The following is a 16,805-nucleotide window of genomic DNA, read 5'->3' as shown; positions in this document are numbered from 1 at the left end:
AATGTTGCATCAAAAATTTGATGTGATAATATTGGAACGACTACAACAAATCCAATCTTTATAAAATATATAAAAATTGATTTTCATTTTGTTGTAAGACGTGTGACAACTCAATATTATTTATCTCTTATATTTCTACAGAAGATCAACTTGCTAATATCTTTACTAAACCATTATTCAGGTAACGTTTCACTAGACTAGCAAGCAAACTCATCGTCAAAGATTTTCCGTTGAATTTGTCGAGTGTAAAAGAGAACTATTCAATGAAAATTAATTATTAGTTATATTTTTTCCTTTTATAATATGTCAATTGACAGTTTCTTTATTAATTGTCAATAGAACATCTTAATATTTCTATAAATTATATCTCTCATGGATAAATCATTAATTAAGAAGTTTTAATTCTTTCCATCTTTTCTTTTTTCTAGTTCGATTATCTTTTTCTAACAGTTTCACCCTCTTGCAGGCACTATTGTTGTTAGACAAAGTCCTCATGATTTACTCCCTTTCTAGAATGTATGGGCCGTCCTGAAGGAACCGTTAAGATGACGATTTCATCTTTTATTACCAACAAAACAAAAGGAAGAAAAAAACAAATAATATATCAGAAAAGCCAGCCCCAATTATATGACTTCCCCTGCAAAAACAAAAGAGATCATTTTTATTATCAAAACTGGCATTGGTTCATCAACATTTCAGCAGATCTCACCAGAAAAAACACAGGGGGAAAAGAAAAATCGAAAAGAGTTACAATTTAGCTGGTGAACAAAAATGAATATAACCGATGAGAACTCGTTCACTCTTTCCCCTTTCCCGAAGGAAAACAAGGAACTGAACTGCGTGTTCTCGATCGTAATTATATAACTAGAACTCTTCTAATAATACATATAACATACAGCTTACAGGACCAGCTGGGTCTTTCCACGATGAAAGGTCGCAGGTCGATCGATCGATCGGTTGATGATGATGAACACTTCATGCTTCACTGCCTTCATTGGTCGAAGAGCCAATCCCCACCTGCAGCCAATCGGAGCTCTCTTCCCCCATGTTCATGTCCTTGAGCTCGCTCAACTTTGCTAATTTCACCTTACTGTCCACCTCGTCCTCCACATGGTTGTCCTTGTTGTGGATGTTGTTGGTGGCGGTGCGGTTCTGATCGTTGTTGTTGTTCTTCATGTCGCTGCTGGTGGTCATGCTGGCTCTGTTCTTGCTCGCGTTGTCGCGATCGTTAATCCAGGAGCGCAGGTAGATGGCCGCCGGAATCTCCAGCCGCAGTGAGCTTCCGATGTCCCTCCTGACTGCGTCGTCGATCGGCGGCATGTTGAGATCGAAATGCTCGGAGTTGGAGTTGGCGTCGAACATCGGCCGGAGGGTGAGCTGTTGATGGAGGCCGGCGTGGGTCGCGAGCTGCTGGAGCTTCAGGGTCGGGTCCGGCGGCGAATTGGAGGTGATCCAGTGGCAGCGCTTGTGGCCTCCCAACGCCTGCCCTGACGTGAACACGCGGTGGCAGATCGAGCACTCGTGCACCTTGGACTTCTTCTTCGCCACCGGCGCGACGGCCAACGGCGCCGGGTTTTCTATGGGCACGAGCGCCATCGACATCGACGCCCCTGCAGCCATTTGGTCGCTACTGCTCGCGTAGTTTTTATTGTGAGTGGTAATGACGGCGACCTCCTCATCAGCTGGCGGCGACGGCGGCGTGTCTCATCGAGGGCGCTTAGCTTGGCGGCGAAGCAGCCCTTGACCTTCTTGTGGCTGGCCCTGTGGCCGCCCAGCGCCTGGTGGGAGGTGAACACCTTCTTGCACGCCTTGCACTCGAACAGCCCCTTGGGAACCGCCGGCGGCGCCTGCAGAGCGAATGCTGGGGGAAGCGCCTTCGGCGTCGTCGTCGTCGCCGCTGCGGCGGCCTCGACGACCCCTGCGGCAATTATAGCATTAACCGTACTGTTCTTCCTCCGATCGTCCTCCTTGCTGGCGGAGCCGCAGGACTCTTCGGTCTCGATGAGCGCGGAGACGGGGTCGACGCGGGCGGACGAGAGCATGACCAAGCAGTTGGCGAGGTCCTCCTCCTCGCTCATCGCCACCTTGGTCCGCCGGGAGCGTTTCCCCTTCGACCACCCGACGAGGTCCTCGTCGTAGGAGCGGGGGGAGGAGGGAAACGAGGAATCGTCGTCGTCGTCGCCGCCAGCCTCCTCCTCGTCGGAGATGCATTTGCCGTGCTCGAGGAAGGACTTCCAGGACACGAACTCCTTCCCGCAATTCTCGCAGACGCGGCAGCTCTTTAGGCTGTTGGAGTTGGTGCGGAGGGCGTACATGCGCTTGGTGCCCCCGCCGCCGCCGCCGCCGCCGCCGCCGCCGCCGAGCTTCTCGTGATCCCACTCGCCGTATCCAGACGCGTCGTCCGCATCAGCAGACGCGCTGCCGGCTGCATCGTCGATGAGGCCGTGGGCGCGCATGTGCCCGCCCAGGGCGCGGCCGCAGCCGAAGCCCTTCTTGCAGATCCTGCAATAATGCTTGTAGGCCTGCTGCTGCTGCTGCTGCTCGGCTTGCCGTTGGTCGATCACCATGGCCATGATGATAATCAATCACAGAGAGAGAGAGAAGGGCATGCATATATGGAAATAGCTACCCTGTTTCTTCTGTGGGATTTTCCCTAGCTACATCCGTCGGCCATGAGAATAGCAATGCAGGAAGGTTAGTGGTGCAAAGGAATGGAGTTGGGGTTGGACCTGGTTTATAGTTGGGGAGGTTGGTTGGAAGGAGAAGTAGTGGTCGTCGGTGCCAAGTGGGTGGTGTCGGAGACGAGGGAAGGGCTCCGGGATGCGCTGCATGCGCTGCCAGTGCATGCTGGGCTGGGTCAACGGTCAGCTGCTAAAATCTGGGGCAGCCGTTCCTTCATTCCTATCGCCACTGCCAAATTGGCAATCCCCTTCATTACCTTCTCCTTCTATTCTATCGTGCTAGTATTTAGAACTATTAAACGGATCAATTCATAATGGACAGTTCAATCCGTCAAGAATCCGTTATATAATGGGATTAATCGGTCCACCAATTTAGTGGATTGAAAATCTTCAATTTAATTTAATTTAAAACAGATTATAGAGACGGACCGGGCTAACTCATAAATTTATCAAAAATTAAAAAATTATAAAAAATTATTAAAACTCTAAATTTGGATTACAATTTAAAAAGATCAAGTTGAATTTTTTTAAATTTAGATTGTAGTTTAGACGGGTCAAACTTATTAGTCTATTGAATTTTCTACTTTGATTTTAAATTTTAAAGAAAAAATAACTTTTTCCAACTCGCAAATAACCTAAGCATGTTACGGGCCAACTCACATGGATTGCGGGTTTAGGCGATTCGATCCACCTGAATCCATCTTAAATGGATGTTAAAAATTTCAACCTAATCCATCTAAATTATTTGATGAGATAGGTCGGTATCCAATCTAAATTAACAACTTCTTCAGAAAAAGGTTCCACCAACTGCGGTCTCACGACCATCTGTGAGTAGGTAAATCCAGAAGTTGCAGTTGGCCGCAACAGAGGAGGGCATTGCCTCGACTTCATCAAGATTTGATCCTTGACTTCACTAAATCTATTTCATCATAACCAACTCAACTATGTCCCGGGACAAATATATAAATAATGGACAACTTCTATTATATATATTCTATGCTACTGATTAATTGATTCCCTTATTTCAACTTCTATTTAATTTTCCTATTGATGATATTTTTTTAAATCTCAAATTAATTGTCATTTTTAAATGACAATTTAAAATGCAATAAATTTAGAAACTATATACTTTTGTGTTTTTTGTAATTAATTAAATGATAAATAGAAGCTAAGAATTTTTTATGTTAAATAATAATGTTAGAAATAACATATTAAAATCATAGTTTTAATTACCTAAACTCATCTTAAAATAGATTAAAAAAATTTCAATCCAACCCATTTAAATTATTCAATAAAATAAATCAATCCGACCTAATCCAAATTGATAACTCTACTTCTCCTCATGCTACTATTATATAACTATATTCTATGTTACTGATTAATTGCTTCCCTTATTTTGACTTCTATTTAATTTTCCCATTGATGATATTTTTTAAATTTCAAATTAATTGTCATTTTTAAAAGACAATTTAAAATGCAATAAATTTAGAAACTATATATATACTTTTGTGTTTTTTGTAATTAATTAAATGATAAATAAAAGCTAAGAATTTTTTATGTTAAATAATAATGTTAGAAATAACATATTAAAATCATATTTTTAATTAATTGAATATATTTTATAAAATTTTACTTTAATTTATTTAAATTATTTAATAGAACGATCAATTTGACACAGACTTAATTCAAATTGACAGCTCACTTCTCCTTGTGCTTTATTATATATATAAATATATTCTATGCTACTAATTAACTGCTTCCCTCTATTTCCACTTCTATTTAATTTTCCATTGATGATAATTTTTAAATCTCAAATTAATAGTCATTTTTAAATGACAATTTAAAATGCAATAAATTTAGAAACATTATACTTTTGTGTGTTTTTTTGTAATTAATTAAATGATAAATAGAAGCTAAGAATTTTTTATGTTAAATAATAATGTTAGGAATAACATATTAAAATCATAGTTTTAATTAAAGCTAGAATTTTAATACTTTTTAACACAATTTTTAATATTGAAATTCACAAATATAATATTTTAAACTATTGATGGTAGTCCTACACTTAGTCTTATACTTAATTCGTAACATTGAAGGTTATAATCAGATTACCAAACTAGTTGCGATATTATATCTTAAAGATTTAAAAACTTGTCTAAATATTAGCATATATTTCAAAAAAAAAAGGTAAAGTTAAAAATAATAGATAGACTTGTTATTAGGCATGAATTTAATAGATTTAACTAAAAACTCATCATATGATAGGGCAAGACTGGCCGACCCACCAACTTAGCGGGTTGGAAAATCTCCACCCCAAGACGGATTGCGAGTTAGACGAGCCAACCTACGGGCCTGTCAAAAATTTAAAAAAATATTAAAAATATTAAAAATATTAAAAAATTTAAATTTAGATACAACTTAAATGAATCAAGTTGAAAATTTTAAACTTAAATTGTAATTTAGATGGATAAGCTCATAAATTTATCAAGTTTTCTATTTTAATTTTAAAATTTAAAATTTAAAATAAATAAATAAACTTTCTCAGTTCGCAGACCAACCCACACAGATCGCGGAACTAGACAGGTCAATCTATCTGAATCCATCTTAAAATAGATTGATAAAATTTTAACCTAATCTGCCTAAATTGCTTGATGGGGCAGACTAATTTAACGGACTCAACTTAAATTGACGGTTATTGTTGGGTTGCAAGGGTGCAAATATAGTTCCACATCTAAAGTACATGGAAAAGATCATGGGGTTAAAAGGATGGAAAATATCTCCATTGGTATAAGACCTTTTGGGGAAAGTCCAAGAACAAAGTCATGAGGGTTTAGGCCCAAAGTGGACAATATCATACCATTGTGGAGATATTTTGATTCCATCGGTACTAACAAGTGGTATCAGAGCGAGACCACTTTTCACCGGACTAACCGTCGGATGAGTCATAATCCAGATCTAACCATGTGGTTTGAACCTTAAACAAAGAAAGTGGGTACTCCTGTGTCTAAATCAAGAGGACCAGACACCAGGTGAGAAGTCCTAGTAGGTCGGGTGGACCGAGAGGCAAAAAGTCCTAGTTGCGACTAGGTGGGAAGTCCTAGTAGGTCGGGTGGATCGAGGGGCAAAAAGTCCTAGTTGCGACTAGGTGGGAAGTCCTAGTAGGTCGGTTGGATCGAGGGACAAAAAGTCCTAGCTGCGGCTAGGTGGGAAGTCCTAGTAAGTCGGGTGGACAGACACTAGGTGAGAAGTCCTAGTAGGTCAGGTGGACCGGAGGGGCAAAAAGTCCTAGCTGCGGCTAGGTGGGAAGTCCTAGTAGGTCGGGTGGACCGAGGGGCAAAAAGTTCCGGTGGGTCGAGGATTCAGACATCAAAAACGACGTTGAGGGGGGCCTATGATCCTTTGTTTGAGGGGGGATTGTTGGGTTGCAAGGGTGCCAACATAGTCTCACATCTAAAGTACATGAAAAAGATCATGGGGTTAAAAGGATAGAAAGTATCTCTATTGGTATGAGGTATTTTGGGGAGAGCCCAAGAACAAAGTCACGAGGGCTTAGGCCCAAAGTTGACAATATCATACTATTGTGGAGATATTTTGATTCCATTGATACTGCACTATGAAATGCAAAATGCAAGAAGCAATGTGCCAACCTTCTTAATTAACATTTAACAAACAAATTAATTATTAGTAACTTTTGAGTGATTTGATTAATTTAATTACTGTAAATGGAAATACAATCTACAATTGGATTGCTAATTTGTTTAATTGGTAATAAGCCATTAAACAAAGTTGATATTTGATATTCATCTCCGATGTATCTGAGGAAAACCATCCGGGTGAAGTGCCTCCTCCATTATCCCAAGACTCCCTCCACGGTCTCCGCTTAGCTCGGTTCTCCCAACGCCGCTTGGGCACAATGACTTCCCCACACAGAGGGATCTTTGTCAAGTTGATTCTTTTCAACCTCAAACTTTGAAAATTCCTGACAACTATACAATGACTATAGTCACTGTACATTGCTGTCCAAAATTACCCTTGGCAAGACAGTTGAAGCCAAAGATGACACCTGGCCAACGCCCCTACTACACTAGATGTATGATTTCATTGCTGTCCCCTTTGGTGCACGACCTCTCTTTGCCCAACTAATTGTCTCTCCGTGCATGTGGCTGATTACATGACTCGTACAACAGCTTGTGTGGCGAGCACACTAGTCCACATGGATATTCCGTTCCATTAGCTATATAAGGTTCTGCGATGGTAAGTGAATGTATGATTTTCTTCTTCCGCGTAGAGGTCATTCTTCTCTCATTTTTCTCCTTCCTCTTTGTTCTCACGCACACACGCAAGCCCCATCCTTCAGCTCCGTTCTAACTTGATCCCCGGAGGGGTCACATCAATCACATTGACGCTCGCTGACTCATGTTGACTCACAGGAGATAGAGGTTTGATTGATCAGAGGACGGGCGCATTTGCAACTCCGAGGAGAAGGGAGATGAGCAGTCCGGGGGTGTAGAGGAAGACGTTATCAAATTGTCACCGTTTATAGGAAGAGATACAAAAGGTCATGATGGTTAGTACTTGAGAACAACAGTCGAACCTCATTATAATGAGTGTGAGGAGCAACACCAACCCTCTTTGTCGATAGTCATCAAAGCAGTAGGAGGACCAGTTTGTGGGAACAAATCTCATGAATGGTCACTATAGTGGTCAGGGAGGCTCTATGAAGAGGTTGAGTCCCTCCTGTTATTGTTGGTATAGTGAGCACCAGAATCGAACTTATATTTTGATGCTAGCAAATGTTTAAAGTTAAGTCTTGTTAATAACTAATGAGATTGATCCAGTGTGCATGTATCACAACCAGAAAAGTTTTAGTTAGAGGCTAGGCAAAGTAAAGTCCTAACTAAAGGTTAGGCAAAAAAAATACTAATAGGTCAGCTAGACCAAACTAGGCAAGACAAGTCTTAATAGGAGGTTAGATAAAGAAAAATCCTAGTTGGTCAATTGGACCAAGCAAGCCTTAGTAGATCAGGGACACTAGATGGGAGCGACTTGATGGGGTCAGAGAGGACCAGAGATCAAGTCGGACAAGGATTGGGGGTCGAATGATTAAAGGCTAAGTAGGAAGCCCAAACAAGTTCTAGAGGACCAAGGTTTGGCAAGGTAAATCTTTGAGTGGAGTGGTTCTCCAAAAGAAAGAATGGATAAGGATGCGTTTGTTGGTGAAGGGAGCACCAGATGATTGAACCTAAGTTTTGATAATGACAAAGAGTTCAAGTTAAGTATATGAAGTGATATGATGAGTTTAACTGAGTGTGCAGGTAGCACAGGAAAGCTCTAGTTGCGACTAGGTACTGGAAAGTCGTAGTTGCGGCTAGGCGGTGAAAGTCCTAGCTGGAGGTTAAGCAAAGGAAGTCCTAATACAGAAGATTAAATGGAAGACCTGGTTTGGAGGACTGTGCAAGGAAGTCCTGATCAAGAGGACTAGGCAAGAAGTCTTGGTCGATCAAGAGCACCAGGCGGAAGTCTAGGCGAGTCTGGATGACTGGATGTCTAGCAGTGGAAGATCTGGGAGCCGAGGATCGAGGCTAAGTAAAAGTCTAATAGGTCTAGAGGACCTGGGTGGCACAAGGTAAATTCTCCTGAGTGGAGTGGGTGAGGACGCGTTCTTGGTAAGGGGAACAGTAGACATTAGTCTAACCTAGGATTTCACTTGAAACTTGAAGTCAAGACCAAACAGTTAGCTAAACTGTTTACTTTTCTGTTATGTTTTGGATTTTAGACTAACATGTGATGTAGGAATGGAGGCAAAGCCCTCAGCAGTAGAATCTTTGGTTGAAGGCACGACCGTGCCTGGTGGTGAGGCACGACCCCTTAGGAGGATGAGACACGGTCGTGCCTTGGAGGCATGACCCTGTCTTGCCTTGTCTTCGGTTAATTCTCTGTTTTGTCTTCTTTTGCTCCATTTCCGTCCTGCAAAAGCATAAACATAAGAGCAGACCTCCAAACCAGGAAATGGAGAAAACACACCTAATACGTAGATAAAGGATGTGATAAACGTAAGAAAATGATATGAAATGCAGAAAGATGTGCAATGAAAACGTAAGAAACACATATATACACTACGCACATCAAATTACATGTGAAGCGCAAGTGTACCATTGGATATATTGTCGCAAAGTCTCCTATGGCTTCTGCTTAACATTAAATAAACTAAGTAGGGCGCGGATATACCTCGTAGATCTATAAAAATATCATAAAAATAATGTTATGAATTCATCAAAAGAAGACACAGATCCAGATCGCAGCGTGCTAAACCATTATTGAGTTGATCCTACCAGAGTGGTAAGAAAGACATGACACTTAATCCCCTCAATATATTGGTATAACACAATGATATTCTCAAATTGACATAGGTGATCCTCAGGATCAGATGAACTATTGTATTCGAATATGGGACAATCAAAAATGCCTAGGCAATTCTTCTTTCAAAATATTTTCAAAAAAGGGGATCTACCGAGCAACCACCCTTTTAGTGGAAGGTCTAACCGTTTCATCACTTATTGGCATGTTATCAAGCTATTGTGTCGTCAGTTTAGGTGGAAGAGATGCATCATGGATCGGTCGCTTATCTGGTCAATATCTAGAGGTTTCACCTCTACAACTATACATAACAGTTGCAACCACCAGCAGTCTATCTATAGGAACTACTTCCTTCTCCTTTGGTAGGCATAAGACCCAATTCTTCTCACAGAGTATCTCCTAGAATGGTAGCCACCATCTAAGAAAGTTTTTTATGGGACAATGGCTCCCCTACGCCTTCCCCAACCTAGTGCAACGAGGGTCGTAACAATCCAGATGAATCATAAAATTATTGATCCACTATCGCCTTCCCAGTTTGAACCATCATAGTTTTTTATAAGAATTTTTCACAGACGACCTCAATTTGTTAATATCCTTTTTTCTCGCTGAGATCCTCTTCTCTAAGAAGTTAGATCACCTCCCAAATTGATAAGATTTGATGGGTAACCTGAGATATAACACGAGTTAGGGGTTGGCCAGCTTTACTGGTGTTTCCACTCTGATGCTCAAGTTAGTCACTGGTAGAAGAGATTTAGTATTGGTTAAAGTAAGAAGGAAAAGGAGAAAAAGAATGAAGAAGAAAAAGAAGGTGAGCTTTCTATAAAGAAGAGTCGTCTCTGCTTACAAGAAGAAAATCATACCTCTAACCTAGCTTCTCTATTGTTTATATAGTTGCGGGGAGAATGCCTCCATTCTAAAAGTCGCGTTTGTCGCCTTCCATCTAGGAAGGTCCTCATAAGAATATATCCAACAGCAGTTAAGGCTTCCTCCTTTCACTAAGTGTCACATACTCCCTAACAGAGAATTAGAGAACCAAATGTAACGCCCGCCCTTCTCGTACTTATAGAGGGGAGGAAGGGCGGCGCTACGCGAACATACATGCGTGCATATACAACGGAAGAATTTAAACTTAAAATGAAGAAACATGCATTTACATTTAACCATGTAAATATCTTAACATCTTAAACATGTAACATGTAAACATCTACAACATGTGAGTATGCTTAGCATTCATGTGTATAATTGGTTAAAGCTTTTCTTTCTGCAATACCTTACATGCTCTTTTAAAACTACAGCTTATAGTACACTATGAGTAAGAGGTGGACTACTAAGCATGCATAGTCATTTCATAAAGGGCACTACTTGATTCAAGTTCATAATAATCAACATAATGGAAGTATAGGAGCCTAAACACAAGTATAGAGTACATAAACATCAATAAGGAATTCAAAGTATAATCTAAGTACATAGTCATCTATCACTTAACAATTCAAACATGATAAGAAGGTTCTTAGCAATTCTTTAACTAAAACAAGTGCTTAACATTTCAAGGTTTCATAGAACAAAAATGAGTATAGTTTCACATCAAGTATAAACTATCAAAACAAGTCTAAGTTAACATCAAGTAGCAACCATAAAAAAAACATCAAGTAGTAATTAACTCTTAACAATTAACATGCAAAACTTTAGAACATGCATAAGTCTTGAAACATAAAACAGATCTCTTCCACCATGCCACTGCCACACACATCTTTGCCCCTCCTGCTGCTCCCTTTAGTTTAGCCATTCTTTACCCTTTTCTGCAGTACAAGGGAAACATGAAAACTATAAGCACATAGGCTTAGTAAGATCCTTTCCTACTCACAAAAGCCATACATCATGAATTAACATAGAGTAGTGACATGTTCATTTAGAAAATATAGAAACTTAGCATTCTTATCACAATAGTACATCATCTTAAAGCATGATAATCACATAGACATAAAATGGGTATATGCAAGATGTTCTTTGAAAACATGCATAAGATGAGTATATGCAAGATATTCTTTGAAAACATATATATTATAGGTACTTAAACATAAATCTCAACATGAGGGCCCGACATTATACCACATACATGATTTTATGCGCATCCCTAAATAGATCCGAGATAGCTAATCCCGAACCTACTAGGGAACTAGACCCGTACTACGACCGTCGACCTAGGGGCAACGTAGGAGCCCATCCCGTACTAGGCTCTTACTACGACTGTCGACCTAGGGGCAACGTAGGAGCCCATCCCATGGACCTTGCTAGGGTCCGATACAAGTCATACAAAAGTAAAATAACATATCATGTTCCTTGTCATAACATAAAGAGTGCTCTTAGTCCCAATTCATAGGGAAACATCTCTTAGGCATTTCATCATACATAAGCCATGCATAACATAGGTGTGCCCTAGTAGGCATGAAACATAAGCATGTACATCATGATACAATAAGCATAACATAAGCATGCATTAATAGAGTTAACATGGACATAAGGTAGTGACATAAAGAAATCATGCTAACATAAAGTCTAGCTATTATCATGTCAACATCATGTATATATAGCATGGCATGAAAGATCATTAGTAAGCATGTTTGGGGTTTTTATCTTTCCCCTAGCCTCAAAGCACTTCCTGGCCGAAACTTACAAGGAGCATGATGACAACCCTAGATTTGCAATGTGTCACGAGTAAGGTTGCAAATTAGAATTTATAAATTTATCGAAAATCCACGATAAATACAAGCAAGCAAGTATAGGGGCCTCGAGTCATATTTTTCAAGGACTAGTAGACAATTGCTTAAATTGAGCTTGAGTATCGTTCTTTTTGGGGTTTTCTTATAAAAATGGGGGTTTTGGTGTTTTTGGAATGAAATAAAATTCAAAATTAGTAAATAATTGAAGAATGCAAATAACTAATCTAACATGCAACTATTAAAGCAAGGTATAAAATCAAACCGAAAATGCAATGCAATTTAAAGTAAAAGAATGCAACCTATCTTAACCTATCCTAGTTATGTTCTAAGGCAATTGTGGAATTCAAATTCAATTCTCGGTTAATAGAAATTGATTGAACCCTAATGCAATTCAAACCCCGAGGCAAACTAACCGAATTAAATAGCTCATGCTGTGCAAAATAGGTTTCAAAGTTTCAATAGGTGTAAGCACGAAACCACACACTAAAATCAACTAAAACTAGCTAACTAATCCTAGAATGCAATCAATTTGCTTAATCCTAGTTATCTAGCTTCTGATACTCCAACAAGAGTTTGGCACGGAACAGTAACCGAAACCCTCAGACAGTATCAATTCAGCCAATGAACAAGGGAAACAAGTTGATAGCACTAGATTTAATCCTAAACAATTCAACTGACAATAGGAATTAACCAAACGCAAGCAATTAGCAATATGAATTAGCTGAACATTCAGTAAGAACAAGAACATAAACTAAATATGCAGAAACGGCTAGAACGAAAATAGAAAATGATAAAATCCTCCTCTTCTCCTTCGAATCCCTTCAGCTGGTTGTCAATCAGCTTTTGAATCCATTTGGAGCTGGAAATCAGTCGTCGTGTGGGTTGCTCGTTGCCAGCACCACGAAATTGGTCGGAAAAACCCTCTTCGAACAGAATTAGGCACTGTGCACGGTGGTTGAAGCTGCAAAACTGGATTTCTCCGCTTCTACGCGTTCCAATCGTTTGTCTGATGATATGGAAGCTCTCCACAATCCTCAGAGAATCCCTCGAAGGAGTCGTGGCGTTTGATTGTGCTGTGAACGGTCGGAAAACGCAAAAATAGGGTGGAGGCTGCCGGTGAAACCCTCACTGTTGCGGCTCCTCCAGCTGCCGAAAAATACCCAATCGGCCGACTTCGTACTCCTCGTGGATCAAGGAACGCAATGGAAAAAGTTTGGGAGGAAGTGGGCTCGCCGATTGGTACGTCGCGCAACAGGGGATGCGTCGCGGGAAGACGATGAACAGTGTCGGGCGGCCACTGTTCATCCCGAAGGTTGCAGCTTATATACCCTTCATTAATCAAGCAATCTCAGCCGTTGATCTTGGAATCCAGCGGTTAGAACTTGATCTAGGTTCTAGGGCAGCTTAGGGCTTCTAAAAATTTGAGGGATCTTGATCGGGCTTGATCTAGGTCATGTCCTCCATGTTGGCTTGATCAATTTGGGCAAATTGGCTTGACTTGGCTTGATTTGATCGCGATTGAGTTCGAGTTTGATTCGATTTGAGCCCTAAAATCAATTAAAATCTAATTAATGCAAAGATTGTCATTAAATCATGAAAATTATAATCAAGCTTCAAATTATTCAATATAGGACAATTAAGATCAAATCGATTCATTTCATAATTTATTTTCATGTAAAAGCCCAAAATTGAATCGATTAAAATCATAAAATTCTAACTCATCAAATTCCCCCACACTTACCCTTGAGCGTCCCGCTTAAGTAAAAATAAAATAAAATGAGATCATACCCCCCTAGATCATTCTCAATCATGATTAGAAATAATTAAAAGGGAATTATCTAAGTTATAGAGTCTCAAAAGCTTAAATCCATGGACTAACCCTTGTATTTGGTTAACCACATAGTAAGTTTCACCCTTCATGATTAATTGAGATAAATGTATCACACTAAATCTCATGAGGTTATTTTCAATGAATAAAATCAGTGGCTCTCATCCTACATTCATTCTAATTCAAGATCAAAGCGAAATGGAGCTCACTCACGCAACTCAAGTTCATGCACTATAGGCTTGCTTGTTTTCTACTCTCCACCACCATTCATAGTTTGGAATCCACATATACTAGGCTTATTGAAGACATAGAAAAGTTCATGAACTGAGGCAAATGAAATAGGAATTTAGAAGTGAAATTTCAAGAGAAAAGAAATTCAAGAAAAGAGAGTAAATGAAGTAAGAAACATGGGTATAGTAAAATGCCATCAATGAACCTTGCCCTCCTTTCCAACTTCTTTCTCTTGTATTCCATTTGTTTCTGTGTGATTTTCATATCCATGAATCAATTCTGAGCTAAACCCATAGAATTCTTCTCCTTGATACATGCTTCCTTTCATTTCTTCTTCTTCTTTTCTCTTCATCACCACCAATGTGCCATTTTGCATTTCCTCTTCGAATCAAGCCCAATTCTTCCACATCTAGATTTCACAAGAGCTAAAAAATAGCATCCAATCATCAGAAACCAAAATTCACTTCACATGAATCCGAAATTTCAATGTATCATTGGCACGTTCTATTCCAAAAATTACTGAAATTGGATTTGAAATTTTGCTTGTTCTCTCTTGTTTCTTGCTGTTTTTCCTCCATTCTTTTTCCATCATGAAGCTTGATTACTAAGGCTAATAACCATGCAAATTTCCGTGAAATTCAGATTCGGATCAGTCCCTAAAAAAATTGGCAAAACCGGCTGAAAACAAAACTGCAATTTCTGATTTCCTATTTTTTTTCTGTTTTGTTTTTGATTTTTCTTTTCTGTTGTAGCAACAATCTTGAAGGTTTAGAATCTGAATTTGTTGTTTAGGAAGTGAACGAAATGAAGTAGGTTCTACTGTGGTTCATCCACTGATCAGAATCTTGAAACTCTCCTTGATACATTCAACATTTTTTTTTTCATTCTGCTCTTCTTCTTTTTTTCTGTTTTCATTCTGTTTTTTTTGTTCTTTTTTTTCTTCTGTTATCTTGAGTAGAATCTGAGTTTGTTGTTCATGGAATGTGTGAATGGAATTAGGCTTTGCTGGGATTCATCAGCTTACCAACTTTGATACTCTAAACCCAATGTTGAAAACAATTCTATTTTTATTTTCTGAGTTTTTCATTCTGTTTTTCTCTGAGCTGATGCAAATCTGATGTGTATCCATAATTCTCACATCTCAATCCTATTTCTTCACATGAGCTTCAATTGATTTGTTGACAACAAACTGATCAGAAGTAATGCATCCTTTCCACAGCTTATACAAATTCCTTGCTCCCATTAAGTTTCATCCTTGTTTCCACTTCATTTGTACACAATAGTATTTCTTCCATCACCTTATTGATTCAAATTAATTTAGCTTCAATAGAGTACATCATAACAGATCCACCAGTTGTTTAAACATTTCAGAATTCCATGAACAAGATTGCTACTAACAAAATTTTGGCACTCAACAACTCATCTCCATTCCAATTTTTTCTTTCATCAATAGAGTTGCTTCTACTTGTCTTTTTCTTCTGAATTCTTTGGCTTTCTAGACTCAACTCATTTCTGACAATATAGCTCATTTAATTGCCATTGGAACAGCTCCATAAAGGACTTCAAAGATTAAACGTTGGCACACACTTCTTTGTTTTGGCACATTAAACTAGCACTTTGATTTTCAACTAGTTTCCACACATCAACATCATCACACATCCCCAAATTATCATAGCATCATAACAATGAACATTTCAAGTGCTCTACTCGAAATCCGCCTTTTCACATTGCTTCTACTCACAATTGGCACAAACATCCCTCTTTTGGCACACTTTTCTTCATAATTTTTTTTTTTTAAAAATTCCACACATCTCCCCCCCACACTTAATACTTTGACCATCTCGGGCAAAGACACATTAATAACAATTAAAATACACATGTCCAAGAGAGTATAAAAATTTGAACTGAAAATGTGGATGAAAAAGATTAAAGAAAATTGGATAAACATGGATGAAGCATGAAATTGAATGATTTATGGGAAGAATTTTTAAACCTAAATAAATGTGGACCCATCATAGATATTGTAGCTTTGAAAGAAAATAAGTAAGTTCTAGTGTGGCAATCACCTAAGTGCATCACACAAAATGGCTAACCTCACTAGGTATAAAAATCACATTTTCTCAATTTCATCATTTTAGGTTCCATTACTAAGGGTCATTCAAGCGTTCAAAAGTGTTCATCCATGGACTTAATTTCCTAGAATAATCAATCAAATTTAACTCTCTTTCAAGAGCTTCTAACATGATGTAAAGAAGTTCTAGGGGGATACATTTATTCCCTACCCTAAACCATGCATACAAAGGTATTTACAATGAGTTAACTAACTAAAAATGCTCATGAAAATGATTTTTATTACTAATGTAAACTGAAGATGCAAAGTAAAAACTACATATGATATTAACAATGAAAACGAAGTGAAAAGTTGGAACAAACTCCCCTGAATCCTGGCGGTTGTAGACGATTCAGCAATAAAATCCACGCCGATAATGGAATGGATCGGGGAGAGGTAAGCATCTTTATAAAATGGCCATGAATGTGCTGAGTTGCTTTTTTAAAATTCTTCACCTCCTTAGATGGTATCTCAGGTGGTTGGAATCGACTTAGTAATATCTTCCACCGTGGAACTGCAGTGGGTGATGTGAAATCTCTTTCTGACATAATCTCTTCAAGTATCTTCTCTGGTGGTCGGAGATAATTCAGATGGAGCACCCACTTAGGAAGCTCGACTGTTGCTTGAAATGTTGGTGCCTTGTTCAGCATAAATGGAGACTTTACCAACCATGGAAGAGTACAATCTGATTTTTTGAATAAATATGCAAGGCCAAAGAAAGAACCAATCTTCCACACGCATGTGGAGTAAGAAAGAGCAGAAATAACAATATCAAACTGTGTAGGGCATGCATTAAAAAATGACTCACATCCAACAAAATCAAATACCGACACCTCTATGATATTTTCTAAATGATGGGCATGAATAATATCCATGGA

The 16,805-nt window shown here is 39.0% G+C and overlaps 1 pseudogene; it reads right to left on the bottom strand.

Annotated features, from left to right (window-relative positions):
* Nucleotides 1-975: 975 nt before the first annotated feature.
* Nucleotides 976-2,573, bottom strand: LOC141844534 (uncharacterized; annotated as a pseudogene).
* Nucleotides 2,574-16,805: the final 14,232 nt, after the last annotated feature.

Source organism: Curcuma longa, chromosome 13 (genome assembly GCF_044706935.1).
Source record: "Curcuma longa cultivar G26 ecotype Majalengka, Jawa Barat chromosome 13, ITB_CL_G26_1.1, whole genome shotgun sequence".
NCBI classification, from domain to species: Eukaryota; Viridiplantae; Streptophyta; class Magnoliopsida; order Zingiberales; family Zingiberaceae; genus Curcuma; species Curcuma longa.
The sequence above is the reverse complement of the archived record's forward strand: the minus strand, read 5'-3'. Positions and strand labels throughout refer to the sequence as shown.